Source organism: Condylura cristata, unplaced genomic scaffold, assembly GCF_000260355.1.
Source record: "Condylura cristata isolate star-nosed mole 26May11 unplaced genomic scaffold, ConCri1.0 scaffold00008, whole genome shotgun sequence".
NCBI classification, from domain to species: domain Eukaryota; kingdom Metazoa; phylum Chordata; class Mammalia; order Eulipotyphla; family Talpidae; genus Condylura; species Condylura cristata.
In genome coordinates this window covers 18,531,424-18,559,178 of record NW_004567109.1, presented here as the reverse complement: position 1 = coordinate 18,559,178, position 27,755 = coordinate 18,531,424, and the positions used below count along the sequence as shown (strand labels likewise).

Sequence of the window (27,755 nt, the reverse complement as noted above, 5' to 3'; positions counted from 1 at the left end):
GAATAAAAAGACAACACTGAAAAGAGTGCTTTCTGAGCAGCAGCAGCAAACGGAAAACCTATGAAATCCTGGCAAAAATACAGACTTTGTTCAGTAAGCAGACAGTTTTGTGGGCTAAATCAACCATTATAAAGTACTGAAATGAGCTGAGAGTGGTCTCCTGGTTCTAACAAATGAAAGCCTATGCAATTTATTTTGGTTATAATTTTTGTCACACATCTGATAATTTCAATATTCCTTGAATCTTAAGGCCATGAGGCAAGTCCTTAATACTGATGTCCAACAGAAATGATTAAAAAGAGTCAAACTTCAGGGTCATTTCCCCAAGAAAACAAAATCATCTTTTTCTTTACCCATCCACAAAGAATAGTTTCAGAACTGCCCTGACAAATAACTGTTGAGTTTAAGCTGCAAGGTGCTCTATCAAACAATCTCACTATTTTTCCTTTGTACCCAACTGGAACTCTGACGATCTGAAAAGCAAAAACTTGAGGTGTTTATATAAGACAGTTCAAAACTCAAAGTGAAGGCTCTGTCAAAGATCACTAAGTTAGTTAACACCTGAAAGTGATTTTGCCCTTGGCTCAATAGGAAAATAACTATCAAGAAACACTTCACCTTCCTCTCAGAGTCTTGTTATTCAAATATCAACTCAAAAGTTATCACCTCACTATCTAAAGCTCAAAAGTTCAAAGACACTGCTTGGTTCAAGACACTACTGGTACTCCAGTGCAAGGTCAAATCTCAGCTCAAAGGTTATACACCTCACAATCTAAAGCAGCCCACTCAAGTCACTCTATAGGATCTAGTTTAGTATCCTGGTTTTTTGTTTGTTTTCTAGAGCATTGAACTCAACATTTGAAACAATCTTGTGTTTTGTTTTTTATTGAGGAAAAGAAATGACACTGGCAAAGACCGAAGCAAGCTTCCTTAGTCAAAAAACTATCAAAGATAAGGAAGAATTCAATTACTCCTTTCCTGCTTCACTATAGATGGTTAAGTTTCTTCTTGATGTCCCTAATTAGTGAGTATGCCAGCACTGTGCTTGGCACTTGATAGGCAGCTTGTTGATGTCACCAGAACATTTTGGGAGTATCTATTCTTTTTTTAAAAAGAGATTTATTTATGCATACAGAACTGGGGTACAGGCCAGAGGCGCAGAGAGGATTCACCAAAGGCAGAGCAGGGTGCAGAACAGGCAGATCAGTGAGATACACAGCTGAGGGGAGCGAGGGGGAGGGGGAGGGCCAGGAGAGGTCTGCTGCGCCATGTGGATCACATCCCTGGACCAGGGATCAAACTTGTGGTGAAGCAGTTGTGGTGAGCTTCATGGTGCTGTGATTAACTCATTATTCGACCAGGAAGGGCCAGGGAGTATTTATTCTACTTGTCTCATGTTTGGGACCCCAACAACAGCCTAATGAGAAGAAGTGTTTAGCAGAAATTTGGGTTCCTGAAAGTTAAGTGGCAAATACTACCTATTTAAAAGGCTGCCTGGGGGTTCCAACTTTTAGCAACCCTAAATTGCCAGCTACATATCAATCACACTGTTTTAATCCATTAATGCAGGCTTATATTCAGTAAGTTCTAAAAAGGTATCATAATTGTTTATAGAAAAGTTGATTTCCTAATCAAGTAAATAAAAATGTATGGCAAACATACTATATATAACCTGAAAACAAGATAATATAAATAAAACAGACCTAGTCTTCCTAATACTTAAAGTCATTCTAAAAGTTAAGTCCTGGCCTTCGCTGGTAGCAGTGGTTAGTTAGAGCGCACACTGCGAAGCTGGCCGCACTTGCAGCCTTAGCCCCCTCTGCTGAGTTCAACTCCAGCCCTGAGCTGAACCACATAGTGCGGCAGACCTCTCCTGTCTCACCTGCTGCTCCCCCTCAGCAGTGTACTTCGGCCGACTGCCTATTCTGCTCCCCACTCTGAATCTTCTCGCCACCCCTGCTCATCTGGCCTGCACCCCAATTCTGTATGCATAAATAAATCTTAAAAAAAAAAAAAGCCCTTCAAGTAACTTCACCGTGATGAACCAGACCAGCTGCATACACCAGTGAGGGTCATTTAGGCCAGGCCCTGGCACCACAGGAGCAAAGAGGATGCTACCAATTACGAAGATCTTTCTTCTCAGCACAGCAGCCAGACCAGAGCCTGGTGAAGTTGGTGACCTACAGCACACTGTCACATACAGATGACCTTGAACAAAAGGTCTTCTTACAGGATCTAATAAAGGAGCTGTCCTTGTTGTTTTTATGCTGACGCTGACTAAATAAGGAAAAAAAGGAGTTGCCTTAGTGTCTTGAGTAGCAAAATCAACAAAAGAGGTAGAAGGGGAGGTAGATAATTTCTTTTTGACTTGTTTCTTTAAAAATGCTCACACATTAAAAAAAAAAAAAAGCTCACACAGTACCAATCTACTTCCACTGTTTTTATTCTATAACAACAGGTCTCTCTGAACTTCAGGTCTGCTTTTAAGGAGATAGAAACCATACCAAAGATTCAAAATTAGCAGAAAGAGACTCTGGAGATCAGTGGTAAAGTACTGGAGATCAGACATTAAAGCAGCAATGCTAGGAAACAAACTGACAATAGAAACAAACTGACACTAGACAATCTAGTGAAAGGGTCTGACTATTCAAAACTGCTTTCAATTTCTCTTACAACACGGGACTCATCTAAACAAAACAGTGAAGTAGATTGGTACTGTGTATGTTCAAAGAAACAAAAAAGTTAGAAAGAAATTATCTACCACCCCTTCTAAAGTCTAAAGTAGGAAAGCAAGAGAACAGCTTCATGTAGTAAGAGACTAGAAACATAAACTTAACAATGTTACTAAAGATACTTGGAAAGGCATCATCTACCACAGGGGCTTTAGGGGAATTCCTTGCTGTAGAGATTGTCTGTCTACACCAGGTTTTTCCACAACAGCACTGCGTTCAAGATTAACCAAACAGGGTAGAAAATGGCAGTAATGAGAAATCAAAATAGTAAACAAAATTCCACGTATAAAATCACTTAATGAAATGTGGAAACATAGCAAAAAGGAAATCTGCTCTTTTTCAATAAGCAGCACTGGTTTTTCTGAGTAGGGGTGATCCAAGTTCTAGAGTCTGTATTTACAGCAGTCATAGTTAGAGGCTGGAATCACTTGTTTTGGTTAGCTGATGAAGTGTTTTTATAATACACCAGACACTAAAACAACAACAACAACAAAAAACTTGATAAAGACCCCACAGTATTTACTTACTTTCAAAACTAAAAGTAACAGTACCAGGAGACACTGACTGAAACTGAGTTTTTGTAATTAAAAAGATGAGAAACTGGGCCCTCCCTGGTGGCACAGGAGGTTAAAGAGCAGCACTGCAAGCTAGATGCAGTTGCTTCAGTGCAAGTCTGATCCCCATGTGGCAGACATCTCCTGTCTAGCCCACTGCTCCCCTCAGCAGTGTACTTTGTCAGTCTGCCTGTTCTGCTCCCCACTCTGATCTCTTGTGAATCCTCTCACTGCCCTGCACCTCTGGTCTGTACCCCAGGTCTGTATGCATAAATAAATAAATCTTTTTAAAAAATTAAAAAGATGAGAAACTATTTGCCTTCTTGTGATTTTTTTTAATATGGTTTAACTTGATTTGATGTAATTGACCATATTCATTTTTTTAAAAAGATTTATTCATTCATACAAAACTGGGGTACAAGCAAGAGTGCAGGGGTGGTGAGAGGACTCACCAGAGAAGGAAGCAGAACAGGCAGAATGACGATGTACAATGCTAAGGGGAGCAGCGGGTGGGCCAGGAGAGGTCTGCCATGCCATGTGGTCACCTCCAGGGCTGAGGATCAAACTCACAAAGTGGTTGCAGGAGGACTGCAGTGCTGCGTCCTAACCTGTTGCACCACTGGGGAGGGCCATCTTGTGATACTTTTAAAAAACTTGTGAGTTTACACGCCACACAGATAAACTTAAAAGTACACAATTCAAGGACTTTTTTTCTTTTCTTTTTAAAAGATTTTTATTTATTCATACAAGAACTGGGGTACAGGCCGCGGCCATGTGGGTCAGCTCCCTGGCTGGGGTCGAACCCTTTCTGCAGTGACTGTGGATCATTTCATAGAGCTGCACTTTAACCTACTGCGCCACTAGGGCACCTCTGGCCTATACCAAAGAAAATACATTTAAAAAAAAAATAATAATAATAGTAGTAATAATTTTAGGTCCCTCCCTGGTGGCACAACGGATTAAAACACAGCACTATGAGGCTATTGCAGCCACAGCAGCAAGAGTTCAAACCTCAGCCCCAGGGAGTGACCCCTATGGTGCAGCAGACCGCTCCTGACCCACCTGCTGCTTCCTCAATAGTGTAAGTTAGCCTGCCCTGTTCTGTTCCCTACGTTGTCTCTGCTCATGGATCTCTAACTTAACCTTAAAAGAGTGGGAAAAGTTCCTGTATGGGCCTGGACTCCCTGTCCCTTAAACTAGGACCTGACAATGAATCTGTTTTACCAAAAGGCCAGCACTACATTCGATGATCAATAGGTAACATAAGAATACTAACCAAGTAAGTTTAACAACTCAAGATACTAAATCCAGGAGAATACAAAATGAATTGATCAAAGAGGATTATCTGATTTGTTCTCTCATTTATCTTTACCTCAATGTTTAGCAATGGAGTAAACACTTGATTATTTGCTTAAAATGAACATGGTTTTTTAAAAAACTTACCCTTTACTCTCCATTATTTTAACACACAAACAGGAACAATAAAAAATCACTTTAAGCATTAACAATCCACTCTGGAATAAAATTAAGTGTGTTCCACCATCCTAATTACTCCTACTAAACTTAAAGTGTAGATTATTCTTACCCCTTCTACATCTTTACTCACAAGCACCAAAGGACAAATCAGTCTACATATTAGGAAGGCACATTTCATTTCATAATGCCTGTCAAGAGTCAAGCTTTCAACAGTCACAAAAAGAAAAAAATAAATTATTGCTTGTGAACAAAATACAAAATGAGATAGATGCAAAAATACCAAGAAATTTACCATTTGTGCAGGTTGTAGGAAAGCAGCAGTGTGCCTAGTTATACTCTTTGGATAGTGAGGGGAGGGATAGGAAAGCAAGAGTTCAGGTGAATATTAGACATGTTTACTATTTTATAGCTTTTCTCTGGAGATTACCCTCTCCTGAGTAAAAGAGGGAAAAGAAGGAATCAAGAGCAGCTGTGGGCATCACCTGGGTAACTCTCTGCAAGGACCTCACCCATATCCCCAAAGAAACCTCATCAGAGACCTCCTCCCAAATATATAATGCTGGTATTAAGTAGCCCTCTTAAATTGTTGAAAATCCTGTAAATATAATACTAATTTACCTCTCAGCTTATCTTATTACTTGCTGTTATGAAATCTCAGTCTGGAGGTTAGTACTAAAATTCTTAAACTTTGAATTCTATGAAATACAACTTGTTTTTAAAATGTGTAATATGCAGATACAGGTATACATATAACCTATACCACAGAAGCATATACAGCAAACTGCTTACAGTGGTATTTCCTGTGAGCTGTAACAATAAGGAAGAAGGATAAGGTAAACAAAATGGTGCAGATAAAAGCATTTGTTACATAATTATTTTTTAGCTAGTAATGTTATTTTTTTAAGATTTATGTATGCATGTAGAACTGAGGTAACAAGCAGGGGTGGTGAGAGGATTCACCAGAGACAGTGGGGAGCAGAACAGGCAGATAAAGTACACAGCTCAGTGGAGCAGCCGTCAAGACAGGAGAGGTCTGCTGGTCATCTGGGTCACCTCCAGGGCCGGGGATCGAACTCACACTGAAGCAGCTGCAGCCAGCTATGCAGTGCTGTACTTTAAACAGCTGCACCACTAGGGAGGGCTGGCTAGTGATTTTCTAAGTGACTTCCCTCCACTGCTCTACAAAAGATGTGTATATTCATTTATTCAGTGGTGCTTTTACCTCTTATGTAGAATCAAATACTTCACATTCTTCTCAGATAGTAAAAAAATCTAAAATAGCAATTTCCACATAACCCTAAAATAAAATTGCATTAATTATTTAAGTAGTTCAGGAAACCTTAGAATAACAAAGTTACCTTACTCTTTTATGACTTCAAAGATGGTTAAGAAAGGTCAATCAGTCTTATAGCCAACTGGGATCTATTTTTTAAAAACGTCTTTATAATGGAAATACTGAGTCAAGCATATACAATAGAAAAGAATAATGTGCAAAATCATCCGGCTTCAAACACTGGACAAAATCCTAGCAACTTTAAGGAGCTATAACCAGTTTCTGAAGCTACTTCCCCATATGTTTTCTCTGGGAAAAAAAAAAAAAAACAAAACCAACTATATATGTAAATGTATTGTATGTATGCATATATGTTATGTATTTATTTATTTGAAAGGCAATGAAGGGACCCAAATGAGTCACCTCTACATTCTTCCCCATGTGTGCTCTGAAGTAAATCTAAAAGGAGAATCATTTATACACAATAATCACTCTAATTCAAACACATTTAGAGTGAATTCCAAAGTTCCACCTTAATCTAATTATATAGTACCCATAGTCCAAAATACTGTCATTGTGAGCTGCTTGAACTTGTTTTTAGAAGTGTGGATACTTTGTAACAACTGACAAAATTATTATGATAGGGAGAAAATATATCTACATAAACTACATTTTTGATAGCAACTCCCCCAAAAAAGCTAGTTTCTAACTCTAAGGAGTCCAAAAGCCACTGTAAAAACTGTCTCAGTTCAGCTGGCTCACTGGTCTTTGATCATCTGACATTTGTGATTTTTTTTTTTAAAGATTTTATTTACTTATTTTTGCACAAGAGAACTGGGGTGTAGGCGAGAGGTGTGGGTTATGAGAAAAAGTGGTAAGCAAAATAGGCAGATCTACTGAAACACACTGCTGAGGGGAGCAGGAGGCAAAATTAGGAGAGGTGCAGATTGCAGGTTCGCTTCTGGAGGAGGATCAAACTCAGGCTGCTGCTGCACTGAGATTTAACCCCTAGGCCACCAGGGAGGCCTGAAATTGTTATTAACGTGCTTTTATGATACTATTACTATCAACTTCCCTGAAAATAATTGTCTTAGTAAATAGCTTATACTAACAATGGACTAGTTTACAAAACCAATTCTCAACTGTCCTCCCTAACTGTTGTTGAACTGGAAGGAGGATTCAAAGGAAGAACCAGTCAGGCAAATTTCACATTGAACCCTTTATGTTCAGAAACTGGAGAGTTAAGGGCTAGCCAGTGAAGCTCACACCCTCAAGAGAAACAGTATCTGGCCTTGGTTTTGTGTCATGGTAACAGCAAAAATGAAAGCCCCAACTCTGTATTGTTTTCACTACATTAGAAAACTTGTGTTATTCATAGACACATGGATAGTTTTTCTAGGGAACAGTAAAAAATTTCCAACGTAAGCCTGTAAGTACTTTAAAAGTACTGATATAAAGCCTGATATAAACTACTACATAGGGATTGTTTATGGTAATAAAAGTGCCTCTTTTCCCTATGTCAAGAATACAGCCAGTGTGGGAAATAATGAGTCAGCTCTTATCCACAAAGGTTTGATTCTAAAACCTCCAAAAAGTTATTTTCTTGTTCTTCCTTTCTCAGCACTAGTAGTTATTTCTTTTGATGGCAAACAGGAGTCTGTCTCTTAGAAAATTCAAATTAAACTACAGCAAAAGAAGAATAAAACTGGCTTTTTTGCTCTTGTGCTTGAGGAAAAAGGGTAACTCTAAGTTTCAAAATGGAAATAAAACCTGTTCTCAAATTATCTCCAAAAATCACCTGGTACCCTGTATTATATGGGTGGGGTGAGGGCCACAGGCTCCTTAACTTCTATCCTTTTAAATCTATCATCAACTAATAAACAGATGTTGCGCTAGCCTCCTGTTTAGCTAGAGCAAACTGCTTTACTCCCCCCCTTCTTCTCCACTATGGGAAAGACAAAAATATCTTTTTCCACTGCCACTAGTTAAGTGGTGAAAAGCTTGTGTGGGGGGGAGGGGGGGAGGGAGACAGGCACTGGACTAAATAAATGCTCCAGCAACTTAAATGAGAGCAATTAAAACTAACCAAACAAATACTCCTAATAACACAGCAATTCTTATTAGTGGCAACGGTTTTCACCTCACTGTGCGCCCCCCCCCCCAATAAAATGAGGATTTGGAACAACTTATCTGCAACCATAAGACTTAAGTTTACACAAACTGTGCAGAACGACCCTATTGCCTCAAAACTGGAATTAAATGGTGAGGGCTAAACTTTTTGCTTTAAAAAAAAAAAAAAAAAGAAAAGAAATATTCATTCTTTACCCCCCATCCCAATAACTGAAATTTGGAGTAAATCTTTTAAGATTTGTATCATCTTCCACTCCTTTATAGAAGCTAGCCATTCTGCTTAAAAATAGGTATTGGCTGACCAGAAACTTGGTTACTTACCTTTTCTGCCTATACTCAAACTTACCACTGGTATGAAGGAAATCCACTTATACCAGTTCAGGCAGCATCAAGCTTACTTAGGAAAGAGTGAGTTTACAGAGCAGGTTAGGCTCTGCTACAGAATCCAGTGAGGGTAAGGGACACTACTGCTAGCTTCTTTACATCACAGAGCCAGTAGGTCACACTTCCTTCCCACTCTTCAGTGACTAAATTAGTTTCATGTCGCAAAGACATGGCAAACTCCACCTCTTTACTCTTTCACTTTTTAAAGGAACAGAACACATAACTTCTCAAAGACCTGGTATGATATGAAAAATTCAGTAAGTATTTTCCATACAGAACATAGCATGCAAACCTAATTTCCACAGAATAATCAAAGTTTCATAAAACTTTTATTTTTTGAATACTAGAGAAAATATTAAATAATTTAACATAATGATAAATCTACCCTGGAAAACACCTTTATTCATTCTTTCAAGCTGCTGTTTCTCGCCCCCTCAGAAATTAAAAAGTCCAAAAAGGAAGATCCAAAAAGAGATCGCTTTTTTTTTTATTAGTTTTTTTCGAGTTGGTGACTTGAAACCTATATTCAAAAACTGAACATAGGGCCTCCCTGCTGGTGCAGAGGGTTAAAGTCTCAGCACTATCAAGCTAATACCAGCAGCCAGCCACTGCAGCATGAGTTCAATTCCAGCCAGGGAGCTGACCCACATGGTGCAGCAGGACTCTTCTGTCTCTCCAACTGCTCCCCTCAGCACCTTATTTCAGTAGATATACCTGTTCTGCTCCCCACTTTGTCTCTGATGAATCCTCACACTCCCACCATGCCCCACACCTCTGGCCTACACCCCAGTTCTTGTATGCATAAATAAATCATAAGGGAAAAAAATTGGAATTAGCCCTTTAAGTCTTAATAATGTAGCAAATAACATTATTTGTAACAAATGTACAGCAATACTACAAGATGTTCTCCTTAAAAAAAGGAGAAATTTGCAGAGATACTAAGGGAGACAATGTAAAGAGGTACAAAGAGAAAACGGCCCTCTACAAGTCAAGGAGGCCTGGAATAGACGCTTCACAGGTCTTAAAAGAAACCAATGCTGTCTATACCTGGATTTTTTTTTTTAAATAATGTTTATTTTTACATCATTTTGTGCTTTTTCGATCTCAGTTGTTGTAATCCCTGTGAATACCTTGGGTTTTTTAACTTCTAATCTCCAGATAAATAAACTGCAGTACATTGCTATGGAAGCCTTAGCAAATTAATACACGGGTTTTATACTACCTTGAAATTTTCTGTATTTATCAATAGGTTTATTTAAAAAAAAAAGTACAGAGGTCACAGTATCCATCTCTCTGTTATGCAAACCACAGCAGATAGATAATTGAGAAATCCCTGCTGGGCAGAAAGGAAAACAGTATTTCATTCAGTGTTTTCCACACAATGTAATGTTACTCCAAAATGTGCATGAAAGTGGGTGTGAATGAGGGAATATGCTGAAGCAGGTTATCAATACAAAGTGCCCTCTCCCAGAACTACAGGGAGAGATGTGAGGGAGAAAAAAAATTATAAATAAAATAAATAAAAAAATAAAACATTCTCTCCCAAATCAAGAGTCCTAGAAAGTCACCTTATAAAACTGGGCCAGTTCTGCAGTAAGCAGTGACTTTGGCACCAAAACAAAACTGGGCTCAAATCTTCACTCATTAGCTAGACAAAAGATACTTTCTAACTCAATCTTACACCTTAAAGGGGAATTAAGTGTACACAAACTTGCATACAGCAACTGAGTTCATAACTTAATCTATGTTTAGATAAACCCCTACATGGTGAGGGAAATACTTAGGAACTTCTTTGACAGAAGAGAGATTTCATCATAATTCTACTTTCTTGGTATTAGTAAGTAATTAGCTAATTTCCTACATAGTATGTACCTACTGGCTTCATACTCTACGGTCATGAACTCTGAAGATCATATCCTTTTTGTTGTTGGATATTAACGGGGGAAAAGTCATCAGCAAGCTGATGGACCACTCATTTAGAAGCTGTTCATCACAATATTCCCAGTGTGGGCAACTTGTGGCATCTTCTCCTGAGAATCTACGCAACAGATCTATTAAACTCAAGATCATCTATGCAATTAATCTCTCATCATTACAGAACAGAATGAACAGCATAATCTAGCAGCTTAAATAATCTTCAATTCACCCAAGGTTGCTCCCCTATATCCTCAAAGGAAAATAACTAATTTTAGTTCCAATTTTTAAGTGGGTATGTGTTACCACTGGGGAATATTTTCTTCTCAATTTTTAGAGGAACACTCAGATTTCCAACATATAAGTCCTACAACCTATGCTAATAACCTGTGGCTTCCTTCCAGCTCTATTATAAACCTTTTTAGAAACTAAACAGCCAATTGTGACACTTCACTATTTTCTAAAATTAAGTTATCATTACAAAGAGAGTGGGGCATTTTGCAATCAACTTCAGAGTCTTTTTTTTTTTAAGATTCATTTATTTATTAATACAGAACTGGGTTCTATATTAGAACCCAGTTCTGTATTAGTAAGAGGTTCAGGAGTGGTGAGAGGCTTCACCAGAGACAGAAAGGCGAGCAGAACAGGCAGATTAATCAAGTACACTGCTGAGGGGAACAGCGGGCAATCAGGAGAGGTCTGCCAGTCATGTGGATCACTATCACTGAAGCAGCTGCAGCTAGCTTACAGTGCTGCGTCCTAACCTGCTACGCCACCAGGGAGGGCCCATCCTTCAGAGCTTTTTAAGTCTATCAAGATTCTTATTCAGGAAACTTGGTAAGGAATTCAGAACATTCTTTATAGATACAAGGACTGGGATTGTGGTCTCCCATCAAGTAATCAACCCACATTTGTACAAAGACATCCACTGTTTTACATGTAGTTCAAACACAGAGCTTGCTTACAAACCCTATAAATTATTTGACATCTTTTATAGGCATAGGCCTTTGCAAGTCCAAATCACCTTCCCCAAACAAGCCTATCACAAAGGTTGTGTGTGTGTATTTTTTTGTTAACCAATCCCTGCTCTGAATTATGTTTCGAATAAGGCAGGATAGTATTATTCAGCTGACACACATTAAAATGTATCTTTCCTATATACAAAGAACTGATGAAATTCAACAAAAATAAACAACCCCATCAAAAAATGGGCAGAAGAGCTAAAAGGAAGCCCACAGGGATTACAACTGAGATGGAAAAAGGCACAAAATGATGTAAAAATAAACTATTATAATTATAATTAAAAAAAGCTTCTTTCTTTCAGAAGTATCTCAGAGACACACTGTCTGCTTGACTACTGAAAGCACCTGAATGTGACTGAGATGATCTACATGTACAAAATATAAATTTCAAAGACTTAGTACAAAAGTCAGTGTAAAGCATTTCATTAACTCTCTTAACTACATGTTGCAATGAGAATGTTTGCTATGTTAAATTATATAAATCATTAAAATTACTTCCCTCTGCTTTTATTTTAATACTTCTTAGAAATTCAAGATTACATGTGCTCACATTAGACTTCTCTTGGACAGCGCAATTAATGTCTTTTCAAATGCTCAAATTCTCAACCAGATCCAACAGTAGTCACTTTTAAATTCATTATTCATTTGTGAAGTCTAAAAACACCTTCCTGTTGAACAACTGCCTGATAGCTTTCCATTTACATGTGCACTTCTTCAGTAAAAGGGGGGCAGGAGGGCAGAATGTCTTACACACACACATAATTCTACACAAAAAAACAAAAATGACTTTTAAGATCTGCGATAATTTTAGATCTTACTGATCACCTGGGTCTACAAAAGAATCTAACCTTGTTTCCATTTAAAATGAATTAAGGGCTTTCCCTGGTGGCACAGCGGGTTTAAAGCACAGCACTAAGAAACTAAAGCCACTTCAGCATGAGTTCAATCCCCGCCCAGGAGCTGACTCACATGGCGCCACAGACCTCTCCAGAGCCGCCTGCAGACTCCCCTGAGCAGTGTACTTTGTCAGTCAGCTTATTCTTCTCCCCACTCTGTCTCTGGTGAATCCTTTCACTGCTCCTACACCTCTGGCCTATACTCCAGCTCTGTATGCATAAATAAATAAATCTTTAAAATAAAATAAAATGAATTAAGGTACTAGTCAAAGCTATCTAATTTAGAGACCAGTCGACTAACCCAATCCCAGATATATTCACTCAAACAGAACTTAGTTCAGATTCATGTGGTTATGCAGCTCCTCAATATGCGATAATTTTATTCAGGAACAGCACATAAACTACATGAAAGCTCTGATTTGCCATAGTTTCAAAATTCTAAATGATCTGGTCTTTGCTTACTTTTCCATCATCATCTCAAATCACTCTCTGATTTAGTTACTCTACCTGAGCCACTTCCTTGAGTAAGTTGGTATTACAGCCTTAGCACCTTTACACTTGCCATTTTCTCTGCATGTCCAGTCTCAAGCACAGTCAGCTCTTTTCTGATCCTTCAGTTCTAAGCTCACTGCTAACTGCAAAGGTCTTCTTTTAGTATCCCATCTAATGAAACCTCACTATTTCCTCACTCCCAAGTTATACTAGAGTCCTATGTCTAGCCTACCACTGAGGAAAACCTAAAAATATCTCATCCACCTCCCCAAACAGAAGATAAGCTTCCCAAGAACAGAGATCCTGTTTTGTCTGCATCCTCCAGCAGAGAACAGGCACTGAAATGTCTACTGATAACTGAATGTCAAAAAAATCAAAAGCAGCCTTAGAGATAAAGGTAAGAATCCTAGAGGTCAAAATCCAGTATATACTTACTAAAAAAGAAAAAAAAATTAAGTTTCATATTTACATGACCACTGAGTCTTTATCAGCTGCCAATACTTAAGCCTCTTAAAATTATATTTCCATATGGTTATAAATAAGAAATACAGAAGAAATTTTGAGGTTGGAGAAATAACTTGCATCATTAAGATATAAAGCTATAATAATAAAAATACTGAGTACTGGTAGACCTTTCCTGCCTTGTCCACTGCTTCCCTAAGCAATATATTTTAGTAGATCCACCTGTTCTGCTCCCCACTGTGTCTCTGGTAAACCTTCTCACACCCCCCTACCTCTGTAGGTATCCCAGTTCTTGTATGCAGAAATAAAATATCTTCAAAAAAAAAAAAAAAAGATTATCACCAAAAAATGCAAAAAGGGAAAATGAACTATGACTATAATTAAACTATACATCATCATAAAATTATGTTATAACCTATGTGACAATAAATGTGTACATGTCAAGGTAGTGAGAGAAGTTAAATCTACCAAAACCATCACTATCCAAAGCAGAAAGTTAATATATAACACCAAAAACTAGAAAATCAATCAGCCATAAAATAAACTTATTTAGATAATACTAGGAGGAAACAGTAAAGAACTGGAAGTCACTGCTTCTAGAAACTGGGAAGGAGTGTGAAGGAACTGCTGCTTTTTATGAAAAGCCCTATGGAGCTGACAGCCTGACATATGTATAGGACTTTTGCACATGTACTGAAAAGATTTTTTTAATGTGTAAATATAACGTATTTTTCAAAGTTAAAAAAAAAAGTACCATGGGGAATAACCAAATGGATACATGAATGTATCTGTGTCCATCACATATTACAATAGAAAATGAGAGGAAAGCCAAAATGTCTACCAAACATAACTAGTTAGATAAATGTCGTATCCGTGATGAAAAGCCAAAATGCAATCAAGAAAAAAACATGTTCTTATGTTCTTATTAAAAAAAAGACTAGGTAACAGAAAAACTATAACCTCCAATTTTAATTAAACTCACACATTTCCCAGTACCATGTGCATAAAGAATGTTCACCAAAATATCAAAGACCATTCATGTATGTCGTTTATAGGTGATCTTTCTCAGTATTTTCAAATGAGTATGTATCTATAAAAAATTCAAGTTAAAGTAAAAAAGTAACTATTGATTATACAAAAATTGTTAAGGAATCGGACAGCAAAGCTACTTTGTCAGCTTGCTAAACTGAAAAATGAACAGTTTAACCGGAAGGCAGAACTTCCATCAAGGAAACTTCTGGACAAAGAGTTATTAACATAAGGTTGGTTTCTTAAGTCAGTGAAGTTATTCAGTCCTTTTTCTACCACTCATTTACCTTATTTGAACAATAATTCAACTTACACCAAATCCCAAGCAGACACTCCCTCAGAATACTGACAGTGCCACTGGCTTCTCTGATTTACAAAGTCAGCATACAATTCTGAAACAAAAGGAAATAAGCAATGTTAAATAACTTGCTAAACCTTACAGATTACATTTTAAAATACAGATGCCTAGAGTGCATAAACTTCACTCTCATTTTCAACCATTCAAGTTCACACAGTAAGATTGTAGCTTGCTTCCTCTTGTAATATGATACTTTCACTGGCAATATTTCAGGTGTAACAGTTTGCATTATGGAAGACTAATTCACATAACTTCATAATTCAAATTACTTCAGAAGTAGATGCTTAAAACAAACCAACAAAAAATTGATATTTTTCAAGTTAAAGCAACTCTTCATCCTCCATTTCTTCACAGTACCAAGGACCCAGCCAGGGAACTGACCCACATGGGGCAACACTCCTCTCCTGTCTGGCCCACTGCTCTCCTCAGCAGTGTATTTCAGTAGATTCCCTGTTCTGCTCCCCGCTCTGCCTCTGTTGAATCCACCCCACCTCAGGCTTCAACCCCAGTTCCTCTATGCTAAATAAATAAATTTTATCTTTTTTTTTTAAAGGCATGCCACCCACAATATAAAAAACTTGAAGGTGAATTTGACAATCATGAAAATGGAAGGTATTTAAAGAGTATGATTATTCACTCTACTAGTCACCAGCAGATACTCTGCCAAAAAAAGCTTGTCACATGCCAGTATCATCAAAAGCACTAGCCTCTGTTCACTCTAATTCACTCCTGTAGTCTTATCATCAGACCTATGAAATTTTGCGTGAAATAAGTACATATTCTGACTTACACTTCTATGGGAAACAAACACTGCAGCAAACTAATTTTAACAACAAACGTTACTTGAACAAGTAATGTCAAGCTGATTTATTTATTTTCATACTTTAAAAGGTTAAAACAAGCAATGTTACTCCATTTCCACATGAATTTGAAGTGGACATATTTTCTGAGCTCAAACTATAGTGCAAAGGAAATCTCCATTTCAAAATCCATCTAACTATGTAACTGAGAGGTTTCAAGTTAATTTTCAATTGGAAATTAGTGATCTGAAGTATAATAACACATTAAAAGGCAAAATATCAAGAACAAATCTAACAAAACTTTTAAAGATTTATTTGCACATAAAAGAACTAGGGTACAGGCCAGAGGTGTGGGGGGTGAGAGGATTCACCAGAGGCAGAAAGGGGAACAGAATAGGCAGAATGACTGAAATACATGGCAAAGAGGAGCAGTGTGAGAAACAGGAGAGGTCTGTTGTGCCATGTGGGTCAACTCCCCTGCTGGGAATTGAACTCGTGCCCCAGTGGCTCTGGATAGCTTCACAGTGCTGTGCTTTTAACCCGTGCACCACCAGTGAGGGTCCTCTAACAAAATTTTTTTTGTGTGTGGTTAAAAAATTTTAATTTATAGTAAAATTTTTCAATTATACATATATAAATTTTTTGCATTACTCTTCATTTAGTACATTTCTTCATCTAAGTTGTAATCCCCATGGCTCAAACAAAACTTTTAAAAGCCTTTTAAGTGATGGATATGCTCAATTAAAGTCATATGCTCAAAAAAATACTCACAGACTATGATTAATATTTGGCAGGACCCATCTGTGTGAAAAGAAATTTTCCAAAATGTAAAATTTCACTACAGATTTCAGCATTAACAAATGAACATTTGCCATCAATTTTTATAGGTAAAGCTAATCTTGAATCCCACTTAAGTGAAATGCTATCTCCCAAATTCCATTTTTCTTAATGACATACTTGTAATTACAAAAACTTTATTTGTTTATTTAGCATAGAACTCGAGTATAGGCCAGAAGTGCCTGGGGGGCGGGAGGGGGGAAAGGGGTGTGAGAAGGTTCATCAGACAGAGTAAGGAGCAAAACTGACAAATTTACTAAAATACACTGCTAAGGGGAGCATCAGGCGAGAAGAGTGGTCTGTTGTGCCATCAAAGTGGATTAGCTCCCTGATTGGGGGGCGGGGTCAAACTCAAATTCAGGCCATAGTGGTAAATGAAGCTGAGACTTGACCTTTACACCCCTAGGAAGGCCCTCAATAAGATTTTGAATCCTATTGATACTTTTATTACTTAAGTGCCTACATAATATTCTCAATTTTACCTCCTTGCCCCCAAAAGCATGATGATGGTTTGGAAGTTTACAGAAAATTTACCAATTTTAGTTATACAGTATTCATCTAACAAAGGCACTTAATGCAAACAGCCAAACAAGAGTAAATCCTTAATAAGCAGTAATCCTCAAAACTAAGGGGTAAATGATAGAAATGATAGAAAAATAGAATATATATTTTAAAATATATTCCCCACTTGGGCCCTCCATAGTGGCGCAACTGGTTGAAGTGCAGCATTATGAAGCTATCTGCAGCTGCTTCAGCATGAATTCGATCCCTGGCCAAGGGGCTGACCCACATGGCACAGGAGACCTCTCCTGTCTCGCCCACTGCTCCCCTCAGCAGTGTGCTTTGTCCATCTGCCTGTTGTGCTCCCCAATCTGTATCTGGTAAATCCTCTCACTGCATCTCTAGCTATACCCCAGTACTGTATGCATAAATGAATCTTAAAAACAAATAAAATATATGCCCAACAACTTTACAAGTACAGCAAATAAAATTAGTAATCAATCATCCCAAAGCACTGGCTCAGTAAATAATAGGAGCACATGGTTGAAAGCTACAATGCCTGTGTTTAAGTCCTAAATTCATCAACTAGTATTAAGATTCATTAGGGCCCTCCCTGGTGGTGTGGGACTGGAGGCTGCACTGCGAAGCTAAGCAAACCATGGCTGCCCCTCCCCAGAGGTGACCCGAATGGTGCAGCAAACCTCTCCTGTCTCTCCTTGCTCCCCTCAGCAGTGTATTTCACCTATCTGCCTGTTCTGCTCCCCACTCTGTTTCTGGTGAATCCACTTGCCTCTGACTTCTGTCCTGTACCCCATTTCTGTATGCATAAAAAAATAAAATCTTCTAAAAAAAATCATTAATTCTAATGAGTCTCATTCATCTCTAAAACTGGTTTCTACAACAGAAAGTTGTATGAAAATCAAGTAACTTAACAGAGGTATAGTTCTGAGACAGTTTAGTACATATTAGTACTCAATATTAATCAAGTCAATGTCAAAATGCCAGAGTTAATAAGTCTAAAGATTTCTATCAGTGGATCTGTCACTGACCAAATGTTCTTGAGAGTTCAGAAAGTGTCTTTTTGGAAGCCTGGAAATGTAAAACACTTATTACAAATGCTAATAACAAATACAAGCCTGTGTTTGACTGAATGTCTACTAAGTAACACCATTATTCTGTGCCCCAAAGTCGCATTTTATGAGAGGGCTCCAACAAGCCATTTTGCACATGCAACTGAAAATTTCTACCTAGACCAGTTAAGTACTTTTGAAAATCATGCTCTCGGATTATGCAGAGGTGTCTTGGGGGAAACTAATATTCTTAAATCTTCTAGCCTATCCAGACTACCCATAGGAAAAGCTCTTTTTCCAGAATCTCTATACCCCATTTTTATGAACTACCACCATTTCCTTATAACTGAAGCCTCTATTTCCTTGAAAACTACTAGTCATGTAACACTAGACCACACAGGTCCTTGAAGGCAACTACAAGATCAAATTTCTTTCTGTATGCAGCCTACCCAGCAACAAACGAATATTAATTATAAAATATTTTTACTATGATAAAATATACATAATGCAAAATTTGCCCTCAAGCATTTTAAGGTCAGTTCAATTTTGTACATTCACATGATTAAACAATCATTATCACCATCCCTACCTCTAGAACTTTTACATCTCTCAAACAAACTTTCAATTAACCAGTAACTCTCCCTTCAACCACCATTCCACCAAGAATTTGATTACTTGAGGTGTAACAGGTTCTTTAATAACATCTGAATGTTATTATAAACACTAGTTTTAAATAAACACCAACTGAAGTTAATGGAGGACTGCAGATTCCTTTCACTTAACGTTGCTGTTTCTAAGAACCTACTGAAGAAGCCAGTGAATTTAGATTTTAAGTAGAAATCTTATGGAAGTAGAAATCATACAGTATTTGCTCTTTGTCTAACTTATGGCACCTAGCAAAATGTCACAAAGTTCAATTTTCAAAAAGGGTAAGCATGTAGATCACAGAAATTGAGATGTTAACAGAAATGGTCTTATTTGCCTGAGCAAACCAAATTGTTTAATTCATCTTTTTACCTAACTGTCTTCATACACAGTAAAAATCTCAAACTGTACTAAACAGTTTGAGGTCTCCTTCCTAATTACTACTCAACTCCCAGTCCCCCGTCCCAGTTTAATATTTTTATTCTGGAACACAACTGCCCACACCACATGTTACCTTGCCTTGAGGCTGTCCTATTAGATATTCAGTTGGCCTATCAGGAATGATTCTTCTAAAAGAATCTAGCATAAAGATCCAAAATAATGTACACAAAAAAGTTTAATGAAACAATTTACAAAAATGTTACACTGAAGTAACATTCAATAGTATACCTGTGGATGTTTTTACCAGGCAGCATACCAAGGCAATAAAGGCATAAAAGACAGACATGTTAACAATCCAGAAGAGAAAACCTCTCTCCAATTTTGCAGTTATATTTAATAGCTTAACAAGAAAGATCCTCCTCTCCCACTCAGAAAGTACCCATTTCTTTTTTTTTTTTAAGGTTTTTTTAAATTATGAATACAAGAACTGGGGTACAGGCTGGAGATGCAGTGGTGAGAGGATTCACCAGAGACAAAAGGGAGAGCAGAATAAGCAGGCAGGCTGAAATACAATGCTGAGGGGAGCAGTGGGGTCAGAAGGTTTGCCACTGGGCCAGGAATCGAACTTCCACTGCAGCAGTTGTGGATAGTTTTCATAGTGCTGTGCTTTAACCTGTTGTGCCACCAGGGAGAGCCAGAAAGTACCCATTTCTTGTTGGCAACTCTTAGGTAAATTACCAGATAAGAACAGGTTATAAGGGTAAGGTCAAAATCCCAGCTAGAATAACAAATTGTAGCAGTTTAGGTGTATGCTTCAAAAACAAATATAATCTTACTTTCCCAGTAACCAAATCTAAAATTTAGTCAACAATTTCAGAACTAAATAATGCATCTTTCACTTTACATTCATGGTTCATGTACACAAATACCTTGCCCCATGAATGATCTAAAGTATTGTCATTAGGAAGCTTGTCCTCCGGGTCAACCAGGTTCAATTTTTTTTTTTTTTCCCAAAAAGTTCCTTTAAAATGTATAAATGAGGCCCTCCCTGGTGGCGCAGCGGGTTAAAGCACAGCATTGAGAAGCTAAAGCCACTTCAGCATGAGTTCGATTCCCGCCTGCCCCGGAGGTGACCACATGGTGTGGCAGACCTCTCCTGACCCGCCCGCTGCTCCCCTCAGCAGTGTACTTCATCGATCTGCCTGTTCTGTTCCCCGCTCTGTCTCTGGTAAAGTCTCTCACCGCCCCAGAGCCTCTGGCCTGTACCCCAGTTCTGTATGAATAAATAAATATATCTTTAAAAAAAAAATTTATAAATGAGCATACTGATATGACAAAACACATGCAGCAGTTCAATGACACATTCATGTATCACGTATGAATAGTTACTGACAGAACTCTGAGACAAAGATATTTTATGGTCCCACTACTCTCTAAACCAAAACTTAAGTTATTACTGCAATAATTAAACGCCAATGCAATTTAAAACTTACGTTTTGAGACTCTGCAGTGAGCTCAACAAGTGTCTGTGTACTCAACTGTCAAATCAGTACTAGTGGTTTTTGTTCCATTTGCGGCTAAACTTGTATCAGACAAGCTATTACAACTTTTACTGAACCAAAACATTATCTATTAATTAATAAAAGAAAGTATGTGGTTAACATAAGTTTTGTAAGCTGCTAACAGTGTCATCTTTCATATATTCCTTGTAGTAGTGTTAGATGTATGTAAAACTTCTTTCAAAAAGAAGGGCGGGGGACCTCCCTGGGGTGCAGTGCTTATTAAAGCGCAGCACGATGAAGCTATCTACAGCCACTGCAACACCAGTTGGATCCTGGGCCAGGGAGCTGACCACATGGCGTGGCCCCCCTGCTCCCCTCAGCAGGGTACTTTTGTTGATCTGCCTATTCTGCTCCCCATTCTGTCTCTGGTGAATCCCCTCACCAGCCCCTGCACCTCTGGTGTGTATCCCAGTTCTGTATGCAATAAATATTATTCTGCTCCCTACTCCATCTCTGGTGAATCCTCTCACCCCATGTACCCCAGATCTTGTATGCATATATAAATCTTTAAAGTAATTTAAAAAAAAAAAGGATAAACTAGGACCATCTTCTGAGAAATGCTGAAGGAGCACCCTGCAGTGAAGAAACCTCCTGGGTAACATTTAGAAATCAGTCTTACCTCCATGACTTCAAAAATCCTTTATATTATCTTCTTTTTGTTACAATAAAGAAAAACGAGCCACCAACTCCTCCCCTTTTTCCCCCCAAAAAACAGAATTACTGAAAATAAAGCAATGGACTTCAGAGGCTTATTATTAAAAAACCAAAAAAAAAAAAAAAAATTTCATGACAGGAGTCAAAAGTCTTCTAATTTAACATCCAGCAACTTCTCTTTGCTTAGCCTTCTATCTACTCAGACAAACTGAACATGCATTAGAACATTCCATATGCTCAAAAGCAAACTGAGCAAATCAATAACTAGGACACAGCATATAAGCCAGCTAGAGGATATGGGTAGGGGTCAAATCAATGCCTTCATGCTTTCTAAAAGTGCTTGAGTTTCTTCAGTTTAGAAAAAATTAATTCAATGTTTGAATATTTCTCCCCCACGATGCTTCATTTTCCTCTTCTAACGTTACCTTAAATTTCCTTTTAGGCAAATATGGCATAGAGAAAAAAATGTTTAAGACAGCAAAATGACTTCAACTGGGGGACCTCTGAGGCCTGTATCACCCATCTAGAAGAGGGATAGCAGGGCCCTCCCCGGTGGGGGCAATGAGTTAAAGCACAGCACCATCAATCTATCTGCAGCCACTGCAGATCCCCAGGCCAGGCCAGGGAGGTGACCCACATGGCATGGCAGACCTCTCCTGACCCTGCCCGCTGCTCCTCTCAGCAGTGTATTTCAGTCAATCCTCCTGTTCTGCTCCCCATTGTTCTGGTGAATCCTTTCACCCCATCCCCACCCTTAAAGCCTACACCCCAGTTCCTGTATGCATAAAAACAAATTTTTGAAAATGTTAAGCGGGATAGCCAATCAAAATTCCAACAGACAAGTCATATAAAGGTGTAAAGTAACAAGCCAACAGACATTCTCCTCCTTATCAGGGATCCTTGCCTGGTTGTGGTAAGGGCTATGATAAAATTGAAGGACATGATGAAAACTAGAAGGACATGATGAAAACTAAAACATGACTGGTGCAAAGCAAAAACAACAGGTTCATGGCTACCACATCTAATTTTTCAAAAGCAGCCTGAATCCATAAAATTACATAAAATCCAATTCAATTACATAGAATTCAATTACATAAAATTTCTCTCTCTCTTTTTTTTAATTTATTTATTCATACGGAAATGGGGTACAGGTCAGAGGTGCAGAGGTGAAAGAGGATTTACCAGAGCCAGAGTGGGGAGCAGACCAGGCAGATCAACGACGTACGCTGATGAGGTAACACAGGAGAAGTTTGCTAAGCCATGTGGGTCACCTCCCTGGCCAGGGATCAAACTCATGCTGAAGCACCTGCAATCAGCTTCATAATGCTGAGCTTTAACCTGTTGCATCACTAGAGAGGGCCCAAAATCTCCCCGTTTTTTAACGTTGACAATTAATTCAAATTTACAACACTGTGTGAGCCAAACAAATCACATCTGCAGACTGGATTTAGTTCTTGAGCCTTCTATTTTCAGTCTCTGCCATAAAAAGAAAAACAAATGGTTTTTTCAGCAACAGCACTCTAACTCTGGGGTAAAAAGCACACCCTATGCTTCCAGTAATACTATCATTTGATAATATATTACAAAATAGATTGTTTACACCTGAATCCCATAGTTGCTAAAGGAAAACTAGGCAATAAATGTTTCATAAACGCTCTATTTCTAACCACTAAAATATGAATGGTAAATAAAATCCAATGGAAAAAAACATCAGGAAATGGGTTTTTGCAAAAATGAGCTCACTAACGTTCAGCTTTCTCAGTAAGCTCATCAGCCAGAAACTTCTAGACAGAAAGATTTCTATTACAAGGTGTTTAATCTTGATTTTAAAAGACTTCCTTGGAATAAGAAAGTTCATCTTATAAAAAGAATACCTGTGGGTCTTAACTCTCCTATCCTAGTAAGCCATAAGCAGTTACTTTTTGTGTGGGTGATAGACATACTACAAATTCTGAAGCAATGCTTCTTAAACTTTCAAACTAGAGTACGATGCAATGACCCTTTATTTGAAAAAATTCCACTCCCTAAAAAAATTTCATAGGGGCCCTCCCTTGTGGTGCAGCCAGCTGGAGCGCAGCAATGCAAGCTAACAGCAGCTGCTTCATTGCAGAGTTCGATTCCTGGCCCTGTAGGTGATCCAAATGGGCCACAGACCTCTCCTGACTGCTGCTCCCCTCAGCAGTGCCCCTTAGCAGCGTAATTCATCAATCTGCCTGTTCTGCTCCCCACTGTCTCTGGTGAATCCTCTCACCGCCTCTGCACCTCTAGCCTGTACCCCAGTTCTATATGTGTAAATAATCTTTTTAAAAAAGTAATATTAATCTTGAGGATATTAAACCTATTTAATCTCCAAAGCCTCCTCTTCTTCCCACCCATCTCTACTCTGCTTCAATCTGAAGTGCAGTACTCTTCACTGATATCCCTAAAAACACATTTCCACACCTCTAAAGAAGGTATTCTGAAATATAAATCAACCCCTCCCATGCAGAACACTTCAGTTGGCTTCCCTTAACAACTTAACCTCTCCATCTCATCTTTATTCACTCTCCTAGATATGGTTCAGCCGCACTTGGCTTCTTTTCAGTTCTAAAAACACATTATATTCTCCCCATCTTCAAGTTTTGGCACTTTCTGTTCCCTCCCTCTACCTGGAATGATTTCTCAATGCCCTTAAAAAAAAAACAAAAACAGGGTTTCCTCATTCTTGCCAAAAAGAACATCTCTGAACACCCTCGGCCTCCCTCTTTTTATCGCCTACCACAGTCCCATTTGGTACCACTACATCACTTTTCCGAATTTTAAACTTGTTTATCTGTGGGTATCATCATCGCCATTCTGTAAGTTCCCAAAAGAGCAAGACACCTTCTTCCTCACAGCCCCTGTGCTGTCTGAGCATAATTATAGGCAACAGCACATAGTAAGTTTTCAGACATTATTTGTTAATCAACTAAATACCAATCAATTTTAAGATATTTATACAATGAGTGTGAAAAAACTCATCAACAATCTCCTATTTGAAAGGATAGCACTGATCACGCTTCCTTAACACCAGGATGTCACAACAGCCAACAGAAACAGACTGAAGTACCTTAAGATTACTGCTTTAAGACTGCCCATTCTAAAAATTACTAATTATCATATCTTGTGCTGTGCCCGCGTATTCCCTCTCTCTCTCTCCATCTCAATACTCCAAACTTCCTCCCTCTGTTTCCTCAGTACAAGCCTTCAGTCATCAATAATTTCACTGGCTAACCCAAATTCAAAAAGTATGAAAGAAAAATGCTCAAGTACTACTACAGTTGCTGTTAGTACTATCATCACCACTACCATAACATTACACCAAGGCTGAAAACTAAAAAACATCAGTCCTTAAAACTGGAAGTCTTTCACGGGTTCTAAAACATTTAAAAAGCTGAGATGAGACTGTTGAGCATAGAGGTTTTTGGTTAGCTTCTTAAACAAGAACTTCAACTCTTTTACAAAATACAATCAAATTTAAATGGCCGTAGGAAAAAGGCTTAACATTTTTTGTAAAGTGCTACAGTGAGTGCATTAATTCACAAAACACATTTGTCGGCAAATTAATTCTGATTTCCTGCAGAGGTTGTTCAAAGCAGAAATCGTTTTGGATCTTTACAGGTTTCTGTAGGATGATACTCTTGATAAGAAAGTTAAAACATTTTCACAAAAGGGAAAAAAAAAAACTGATGGCTTGACACATGCTATTCACTTTGGGTTCACAATCTAGAAATCCTGCAAATGACGGCAACAGTTAACAATGCTCAATACATGGCAGGTAGTGAGATAAGCGGTTTTCAATTTAATCTCACTTAATCTTCACAAAATAACCCGATGCAGTGGTCACCGTTATTCCCCGCTGCTTTCAAGACAAGGAAACTGAGGCAGCCCGTAAGTCCCCCTGACCTCAAATCAAAAGCTCGCAGAGCCAAGCGTTAAACCCAACAAGATGGCTCCAGGATCCTTGCTACACCAGCACAGGCGGCTCCACGGCCCATAGTCTGCAAGCCCCACCACCCTCAGAGGCATTTCCTTCAGTCCAATTAACAACCTCCGGGAAACACTGAACTCCCACCGACAGCTTCTGACTTGTGGGCACCCAAGCAACTAGGCAGCTTCGGTGGCCGCCATGCTCCACCCCTAGGATCGAGACCGACCAAAAAAAAAAAAAAAAAAAAACCTGATAAAAGTTGCTTATGTGCTACGAGCAGCAAAAGAAATGGCCTCATGTACGCAGAGCACACGCCGATTACCAGTGGAATGCGAGTCCGCTTCCCTCCAACCCGAATGACTCAAGTAAAGAGCGGGCGCGAATATTCCCGTAGTAGACGAACTTCTATGCCTCCTCTGGTCATAAGGCGTAAAAAAGAGGTACTAAAACTTACTTAGTGCCAGCCACATGCGCCCCAGAAGACAGAACCAGAGCTGTGTAAAATGGGGGGTGGCGGGGAGGGGATGGGACAAACAAGTTCCGAGAAAACGGAGAAATTTAGAAAAATGGATTCATACGGTCAAAGGGAGAGACGGACGTGGTGGGAGCTCGCCCCTGGCAGCTTGAAGGGAGAAAGGAGAGGCGCCACCCGAGAGAAAAGGCCCACAGGGCCGGGAACTAGGCCGGAGCGAGGGGAAGCCCTAAAGGGCGGGGAGGGGGAGGAGTCGCAGAGAGCGGGGCCCGCTCTGAGGCGGCCAGGGAATAGGCGCGGAGAGCGGTTCCGCGCCAGGCCTGCCCGCGGACCTCGACGCAGCCGCCCGAAGAAAAGATGAGAGACGAAACGGCTAGAGCCAGCCGAGCTGCCCTAATACCCATCAAAGGCCCTCACTTACCTGGGCCCACCGCAGAGATCGCAGCTGCAGCCTCGCAACGGCACAACCGGCCCGAATCTCGCCCCCGCCCGACAGCGCGCCCCGCGTCCCCGCTCTCCGACGAAGCTGTGGCGGCGTCGCCTCGCCGCCTCTTGGGAAATGTAGTCCTAGGCCTGGTTTTCCTTGACAACCTGGCAGTCTACTGAACTACGCTTCCCACAAGGCAAGGCGAGCGTTAGGCCGACCGCTTGCGTCACGCGCCAGGTTGTCGGCAGTCACGTGGGTTGCTCCGTTCCATCCCCTCCCCCAGACTGGGTGGCATGGGGAAGAAGAAGGGAGGTGGACGGAAGAGGCGGGGGCGTTGCTTACGCCACTGCCCCCACCATTTTGGAACCAGCTTGGAAGGAGAGCCTACGTCCCACCCACTCACGGCCTGGATAAGTCTGGTAGCTGGAAATCCAGTCGCCTGGCTTTCGGTTTCTGCCCTGCCACATTTTGCTTTGTGACCTTGAGCAGCTCGTCTCCCTCTCAGTCGGTTTCTTCCTTTATGGAATAAGAATAATTTCTATCCGAGTTATTACAAGGCTCCGACAAAGTAAAGCACATAAAAGCGTCTGACAGGGTGATATGAAATGCATTTTCTTTCTTTCTCTCTCTCTTTTTTTTTTTTTTTGGTAATAAAGTAACATCTTTCAGAAACCCACCTGGATGAAACTTCCTCACCACCCGCTACCGCCAGACCCCATCCCTGATGATAGTGGATAAAAGTTGGTGAAAATGGAAATTTCTTAGTGAGGGTGGCCCGAGAATCAGCATTTTATAAGGCCTCTCCAAGAATTTATAGGCAAGCTTGAGAATTATCAAGAGCTTTACACACACTAGTTTACTTTGGAAGTCCTACCCTACTGAACTGGGACCTTAAGACTCAGCTTAAGAAATCACCTCTTGTGTAAAGGATTACAAACTCATAAACTCCTCCCCACCAATGTACTCCCACAATATCTTGACATCTTATTTCATTATCAGAGCTGGTGTTTGTCTTCCCTACTAGTCTGTGGTCTATGAAAACAAATCAGCTTTGATGGATTTTTGCATCCCCAGGCAAAGTAAACATGAATAAATATTGAAGGAATCTACTGATCTTTCCTGAGAAACCAGAAATACAGTCAGACTATCACATCAACCCCTCACCCTTCTGGTCCCACGACTACATTGCTTACTCGTGCTTCTTTGAGCACTTCTGTTTGCTGCCTTGCTGTATTGCCTGTGTTTTGCAGCTTAAACAGTCCAAGTTTTCAATGTAGAGAGTTTCTGACTATCTACTATATGTCCGGCCTAGTGCAAAATACTAAGAACAATATGGTGAACAATGGATACAAAAACACAAGTCATTCCTCTTGGTGTTGGAAACAACTATGCTGGATTATCTCTTACCTCTCACCCACCTCTGCCCCTTCTCTGGCCCACAAATTTACCCCATGATTCCAGCCATCACTTTTTCCTCTCCTTGTTCAGCCTCTCTGGGAGGCCTCTGGGGTGATCTGGCATACTCAGGTAGCTTTTTTATTTCTCCCTTGCATTTGACTCTTTTATCTGTATCTCAATCTCAATGAGAATGGCACATCTTAAAACAATTAGCAACAACAAATGTTGGCCAGGATATGGGGGAAAAGGAATTCTCCTGCACTGCTGGTGGAAGTGCAAACTAGTACAACCATTATGGAAAACTGTTTGGAGGTTCCTCAAACTGCTAAACATGGAG

General features: G+C 39.4%; 1 protein-coding gene across 3 annotated transcripts in view; it reads right to left on the bottom strand.

The window, feature by feature from the left end:
• THRAP3 (thyroid hormone receptor associated protein 3) overlaps positions 1-26,079 on the bottom strand; it is a 46,508-nt gene extending 20,429 nt beyond the window's left edge. For 2 of the 3 annotated variants that reach the window (XM_004678800.2, XM_012722445.1), the window contains exons 1-2: positions 26,015-26,079; positions 14,678-14,756 (exon numbers count right to left, since the gene is read on the bottom strand). The gene's annotated coding sequence lies outside the window, so the exon portion shown is untranslated. Of the gene's footprint in view, positions 1-14,677; positions 14,757-25,699; positions 25,765-26,014 lie in introns of those variants that run through there. The other variant, XM_012722444.1, reaches the window with a different exon arrangement.
• Positions 26,080-27,755: the final 1,676 nt, after the last annotated feature.